Below are 7,509 nucleotides of genomic sequence, written 5' to 3'. Positions count from 1 at the left end.
TTTACTATTTTTGTGTGTGTGTGTGTTTTAATTTTTAAATCAGTAAGTAGTCTAGGACTAGCGTTATGTTTGCTAGACCTGGCATTTGCTTGGTACATAAGGTTCAAAGTTTCTTTTCAAATTTATTTTATAATTTGCAATGTTTTTTCCATAATGTTTACATTTTTTGATATTTAGATATTTTTATTCTGTGAAGTAAAAGTTTCTTTTTGTGGTCCCTGATCAATTTTAAACAGTTGGAACATGGGTGGCACTGTTAACTGCGTTCTGGGCAGCCTCTTTAGCTTGGTGGGCTTGTAGTACAGCTACAGCTTCATCAGCCTTAGAACGGAGTGACTCAGGAGACTCCAGCATATGAAGAAGTTCTGACCAATCTCCAACAACATGCCAGTGATTTTACCAGCGAGAGTAGGGTGCATGGCTTGAATAAGAGGAAACAGCCGTTCACCCAACATTTGCTTTTGCTCTTGAGGATGGGCAGACACCAACATAGAAGCAGTCAAAAGGTTCCTGACCTTGTACATGAACAGCAGGCTGTTGCATTCTAACTTGTGGCTGTGCATTACGATATTTCTGGGGATTTCGAACTCCCGCAACATAGTTATAATGTGGAGTTGCACAGCAGCAGCTGCAGGACATGGACAAATTGTCTGTGTTGATGTATTAGCAACACGCTGTGTTGACATGACTCGTGGAACCTGTGAAGAAGCTGGTCTTATAGTACCAAATGGTGGTCTAGGAGCAGCTGGGCGGATAGCACTGGGCATATTTTGGAATGGATGAGGTCTGGCCCCCTAGGCAATCCAGTGAGGACTTGGTCTTAGTTAAGCAATTTGGCTAGAAGGATGGTATGCAGCACCGTTCTGAGTCTGTGGGAGAGCTGCCATGAAGTAACCTGAAGGAGGTGCTGGCTGGTAGGGGTTGATTACAGGGTTGGGCGTAGCTCATACACTTGCCATTCTCTGCATATACTGGTTAGTGAGGTGAGCCTGGCACTCTTCTTTGCGCTGAGCTAAAGCTACATACAATGGCTTTGTGGCCACAGTTCTACCATTCATTTCTGTAACTGCTTTAGTGGCTTCTTCTGGTGAAGAGAAACATACAAAACCAAACCTTTTGCTGCAACCACCCTCCATCATAACCTTTGCACTAGTGATTGTACCAAATGGAGAAAACTCTTTCCGGAGACATTCATCATCAATGCCATCATCAAGATTTTTCACATAAAGATTAACACCATGGTATCTGGTGATCCCATCTTGCTTCATCTGTTCAAACTTGCGCTTAAGTTCTGTCTGCCGTTTCACTTTTTTCTGAGCTCTACCAACATAAATTTGTTTTCCATTGAGCTCCTTTCCATTCATTTCATCCACAGCTTTCTGTGCATCTTCAAGCCTTTCAAAGCTTACAAATCCAAATCCTTTGGATTTTCCACTTTCATCAGTCATTACTTTCACATTTAAGGTAGGCCCAAACTTGCCAAAGAGATCCTTAACGCACTCATCATCCATGTCTTCTCCAAAATTCTTAACGTAAACATTGGGGAACTCTTTTGCTCTAGCTCCAAGTTCAGCTTCTCGTTCTTTACGAGACGTAAATCATGCAACAACTACTTTGCGATCATTTAGGACCATTCCATTCATTTTTTCCATAGCTCTTTCAGCTGCTTCCTGTGTCTCAAAGTGTACAAATCCATAGTCCTTGGAATCATTCTTATCACAGACCACCTTACATGAAAGGATGTTACCAGAAGGAGAAAATGTATCATACAGTGTTTATTATCAATGGATTTGTCCAGATTTTTAATATATTTAGCCCACTCCACTTCTGCAAAGTGATGGATCACGCTGAGACCACACGATGCCTACTGCCTTGCCCTTTATAACATCAAAATTCATAGTGTTCACAGCATGCTCCGCCTCCGCGGGCTGCTGGAAGTTCACATACGCCTAGCCCAAAGAGCAGCGGGTGTTCATGTCCCTGCAGACCCGGATGGAGAGGATGCACCAGGCCTGGCTGAACTCGTAGAGCATCGCGTGGGTCACGTCGGGATGGAGGTCCTGCACGTAGAGCGAGGACGTGGGGTAGCTGGGGGCACTGGGGTTCATCTCGGCAGGGCTGCCCGCAGGGTCACGGGCCGCGACCTTTCCATGAGAGGAGGAGAGGGAGTGCGGGGGCTGGGAGCGGGAGACGGGAGGAGGTGAGCAGGGGCAAGCGCAGAGGGCCAAAAATCACCCGGAATCGAAAACGACTCAACCGCCCAAGAGCGGTGTTGATCCGCTGCCGCTGGCTGCGGGCGAGGGTGGCGGTGTCAGTCTGGGCAGCGGGAAGGCCTCCGTCTCTTGGTTCCTTCTTGGAGCTGCTGCGGGCGGGCGGGTCGGCCTTGGCTGCTTCAAGGCGTTATTTTATAAAAGAGGAAGAAATAAAAATAAAAGTCTACGGCGGGGGAGAGGCAGATTTTTTGTACATTTTGGGGAAGTTTTAAAAATTTTTTTTAGTTTTTTTTTTTTTTTTTAAATAATAAGTGTATGTTCCGAGCCTGGAGCACATACTCCACACTCTCACTACTAACCGCCCGGGAGAAGGGGCTAACTTTGTATTTTCAGTACAGCCGGGGTTTCGCCATATTGGCCAGGCTGGTATGGAACTCCTGACCTCAGGTGATCTGTCCGCCTAGGCCTCCCAAAGTGCTGAGATTACAGGCGTGAGCCACCACGCCCGGCCAGTTTTTCTTTTTTTCTGATGTAGGCACTTGTAGCTATAAAATTCCCTCGGTACTTACTGCTTTTGCTGTATCCCATAGATTTTGGTATGTTGTGTTTCCATTATCATTTGATTCAATAAATATTTCAATTTCCTTTTTAATTACTTCATTGATCCACTGGTCGTTCAAGAGTATATTGTTTCATTTCCATGTGTTTATATAGTTTCCAAAATTCCTCTTGTTATTAATTTCTAGGTTTGTTTCAATGTGATCAGAGAAAATGTTTGATATTATTTCAGGTTTTTTTGTTTTTTTAGACCGAGTCTTGCTCTGTCACCCAGGCTGGAGTGCAGTGGCGTGATCTTGACTCATTGCAACCTCTGCCTCCTGGGTTCAAGTGATTCCCTTGCTTCAGCCTCCCGAGTAGCGGAAACTACAGGCTTGCGCCACCATGCCTGGCTAATTTTTGAATTTTTAGTAGAGATGGGGTTTCACTATGTTGGCCAGGCTGGTCTCAAACTCCTGACCTTGTGATCTGCCTGCCTCGGCCTCCCAAAGTGTTGGGATTACAGGTGTGAGCCACCACACCCGGCCCAGTTTTTTTTTTTTTTTTTTTTAATGTTTTAAGACTTGTTTTGTGACCTAAGAGATGGTCTATTCTTGAGAATAATCTATGTGCTGAGGAAAATGTGTATTCTGCAGCCATTGGATGAAATGTTCTGTAAATATCGATTGGATCCGTTTGTTTTATAATGCAAATTAGGTCCAATTTGTTAATTTTCTATCTGGAAGATCTGTCCAGTGCTGAAAGTGGGGTGTTGAAGTCTTCAGGTATTATCATATTGGGACCTATCTCTCTCTTCAGCTCTAATAATATTTACTTTATATATCTGAGTGCTCCAGTGTTGGGTACATATACATTTAAAATTGTTGTAGCCTCTTGCTGAACTGACTCCTTTATCCTTATATAGTGACCTTCTTTGTCTCTTTTTATAGATTTGTCTTGAAATCGATTTTGTCTGTTACAAGTATAGCTACTACTGCTCTTTTTTGTTTTTTATTGGTAGGAACTATCTTTCTATCCCTTTATTTTCAGTCTGTGTGTGTCTTTGTAGGTGAAGTGTCTTTCTTGTAAGCAACAGATCGTGGGTCTTATTTTTTTTTATCCATTTAGCCACTCTGTGTCTTTTGATTGGAGAGGTTAGTCCATTGGGGAGTTTGCATTCAATGTTATTATTGATAAGTAAGAACTTAACTTTTGCAATTTTGTTACTTGTTTTCTGGCTGTTTTGTGGTCTTCTTTCTTTCTTTTCTTCCTGTTTTCCCTTAGTAAATGTTATTTTCTCTGGTGATATGATTTAGTTCCTTGCTTTTTGCTTTTTGTGCATTCATGGTATGTTTTTTGGTTTGAGATTACCATGAGGCTTGCAAATACTATCTTATAACCCATTATTTTAAGCTGATAAAAACTTATCACTGTTTGTATAAACAAACAAGCAAAAAGAAAGCTAATAAAAAGTTTACACCCTAACTTCATCCCCCCTTTTTAATTTTTTGTTGTTTCTATTTATATCTGATTGTACTGTTCAAGTCTTAAAAAGTTGTCAGTTATTATTTTTGATTGAGTCATCATTGAATCTTTCTGCTTATGATAAGAATAGTTTACCCACCACAGTTACAGTGTTACCATAGTCTGTGTTTCTCTGTGTCCTTACTATTACAAGTGAGTTTTGTACCTCTTCTTTCAAATTGAAAAACTCTCTTTAGCATTTCTTGTAGGACAGGTCTGGTATTGATGAAATCCCTCAGTTTTTGTTTGTCTGGGCAAGTCTTTATTTATCCTCCATATTTGAAGGATGTTTGCACTGGATATACTATTCTAGGGCAAAAGTATTTTTTTTTTTTAATTCAGCATTTTAAATATGTCATGCCACTCTCCCTTGGCCTGTAAGATTTTCACTGAAAAGTCTGCTGCCAGATGTATTGGAGCTCCATTGTATGTTATTTGTTTCTTTTCTCTTGCTGCTTTTAGGATCCTTTCTTTATCCTTGACCTGTGGGAGTTTGATTATTAAATGCCTTAAGGTAGTCATCTTTGGGTTAAATCAGCTTGGTGTTCTTTAATCTTCTTGTACTTGGATATTTATATCTTTCTTAATGTTTGGGAAGTTCTCTGTTATTATCCCTTTGAATAAACTTCCTACCCCTGTGTCTCTACCTCCTTCTTAAGGCCAATAACTCTTAGATTTTCCCTTTTGAGGCTATTTTCTAGATCCTTTAGGGATGCTTCATTTTTTTTTTTTTTTCTTTTGTCTCTTCTGACTGTGTATTTTCAGATAGTCTGTCTTCATGCTAATTCTTTCTTCTGCTTGATTCATTCTGCTATTAAAGGACTCTAATGTATTCTTCAGTATGCCAATTGCATTTTTCAGCTCCAGAATTTCTGCTTGATTCTTCTTATTTCAATCTCTTTGTTAAATTTTTCTTATAGAATTGAATTCTGAATTCCTTCTCTGTGTTATCTTGAATTTCTTTGAGTTTCTTCAACACAGTGATTTCAAATTTTTCATCTGAACATTCACATATCTCTGTTTTTCCAAAATTGGTTCCCCAGTGCCTTATTTAGTTTATTTGGTGAAGTCACATTTTCCTAGAGTGTCTTGATACTTAAGGATGTTTGCTTGTGTGTGGGCATTGAAGAGTTAAGTGTTTATTGTCTCACCTGAAGCCAGCAAGTCCCAGAGGTTCACTGTCTGGGCCAGACTACTGCAAACGTTCCCTTAAGGCTCAAGGGCTCTTAAGTCAGCTATTTTTTTTTTTTTTTTTTTGATGGTTCCTGGCCTGGGACTTGTCCTTCATGGCGATGTTCTCCCCTTGGCCCAAGGCAGGTACAGAAATGCCCACCAAGAGTCAAGTCCTAGAATTGGGGACCTCATGAGCCAACTTGGTGCTCTACCCAGCTGTGGCTGTGCTGTTATCTAAGGTGCAAGACAATGTCCCCTTCACGTTTTCCTTTGCTTTTCGCAAGCAGAAGGAGTTTTCCCTGTAGCTACCACAGCTGGTAATATGCTGAGTCTCACCTGAAGCCAGCAAGTCCCAGAGGTTCACCAAGGCCCTTAATGTAGTACCTGGGTATAACTGGTGGTTATTCAAAGCCCAAGGGCTCTTCAGTTAGCAGGTGATGAATGCTACCAGGACTGGATCCTTCCCTTCAAAACAGTGGGCTCCCTTGTGGCCCAGGGCATGTCTAGAAATGTTGTCCAGGAGCTACGGCCTGGAACAGGGGCCTCATGACTCTGATGCTTTGTCCTGCTGTGGCTGACCTGGCATCCAAGATTCAAGACAAAGTCCTCGTGGTTCTTCCCTCTCCTCAAGTGGAAGGAAGGGGTCCTTTTGGAGCTGCAAGCTGTGCATCCTGGAGTTAGGGGAGAGGCGATGGCAGCACTCCCTTTGCTATGCCAGCTAATGTCTCAGTAGGTCATGTGCCCCCGAAGTCCACTGTCTCTGGGCCTAGTTCAGCACTAGGACTCACCCAAGAATTGCAATCCTGTGGCCAAGACTTCCTTTCAAGTTTATTTAGAGACCTAGAGCACTTTAGCCCTCAGTGGCAAGGTTTGTGGGAACTCAAGTTCAGACTTCTGGAGTTGGCAATTCCCCTCTGGCTAGGGCTGGTTGAAAGGCTCCCTCTGTGGGTGGATGCCAGCTGAGTTTGGTCCGGTTTTCCTTTCTGCTCCAACAGGACAGCACGGAGTTTAGTGCCTCATAATTGCTGTGTTTTCCCTCCCCCAGCACTCATAGATGCTCTTTGCACCATGCCACCAATGCCACGGGATGAGGAGGGGTGGCACTGATGATTCAGAACTGTCTTATCTCTCTCTTCATTGCCTCTTTCAGCAATACAAAGTTAAACCCAGGTATGATGAGGGCTTGTCTGATTTTTGGTTCCTATGAAGGTGTTCTTTTCTGTGTAGACCATTCTTAAATTGGTGTCTTTGCAGTGTGGGGTGGGAAGGAGATCGGTGGAGACTTCTATTCCACCATCTTACTGTGCCTTCCCATATCCCATTACTGATAATGTATTGATCACTTGGTTAAGTTGGTGCTTTCTCGACTGTAAACTTGTATGTTTTTTCCTTTGTAACTAGTTAAGTATATTCGAGGCAATACTTTGAGACTATGTAAATCTTCTGCTTCTTATCAGACCACTAATTTTAGAAGAATTGGTTAACCTATCAGAGAAGAGTGATTATCTTTCATTTCCTAGAAATTCATAAGCCAGACAATAAGGGGAAGCATCCCTGAAAGCCAAATGTGCTAGTCAGGATGGGTTGGGTTATGCTGTGACAAAAAAAACAACCCTCAAATCACAGCAACTTAATACAGTAAAGGTTTATTTATCTCGTTTTTCATGTTCATTGTGAGTTGCTGGGGGGTTCTTCTCACTCACGGATACAGGCTGACTGAGGTCCATTTGGACACAAGCTTCCCTAACTGGTGAGGTAGAAAAAGAGAATGAGAGACCGGGCGTGGTGGCTCATACTTGTAATCTCAGCACTTTGGGAGGCTGAGGCAGGTGGATCACTCGAGATCAGGAGTTCGAGACCAGCCTGACCAACATGGTGAAATCCAGTCCCTGCTAATAATACAAACATTAGCTGAGCATGGTGGCACATGCCTGTAACCCCAGCTACTTGGCAGGCTGAGGCAGGAGAATTGCTTGAATCAGGGAGGTGGAGGTTGTAGTGAGCCAAGATCTCACCATTGCACTCCCGCCTGGGCAATAAGAGCAAAACTCTGTCTCAAAAA

General features: G+C 42.6%; 1 pseudogene across 1 annotated transcript; it reads right to left on the bottom strand.

Annotated features, from left to right (window-relative positions):
* Positions 1-228: 228 nt before the first annotated feature.
* On the bottom strand, positions 229-2,108 carry LOC105502617 (annotated as a pseudogene). Its single transcript, XR_001000364.1, has one exon. The product of XR_001000364.1 is annotated as a polyadenylate-binding protein 1 pseudogene (transcript).
* Positions 2,109-7,509: the final 5,401 nt, after the last annotated feature.

The sequence above is a fragment of the Colobus angolensis genome, unplaced genomic scaffold, assembly GCF_000951035.1.
Source record: "Colobus angolensis palliatus isolate OR3802 unplaced genomic scaffold, Cang.pa_1.0 Scaffold80, whole genome shotgun sequence".
NCBI lineage: Eukaryota > Metazoa > Chordata > Mammalia > Primates > Cercopithecidae > Colobus > Colobus angolensis.
Note: the sequence above shows the minus strand (reverse complement) of the source record. Positions and strands in the feature narration are given on the sequence as shown.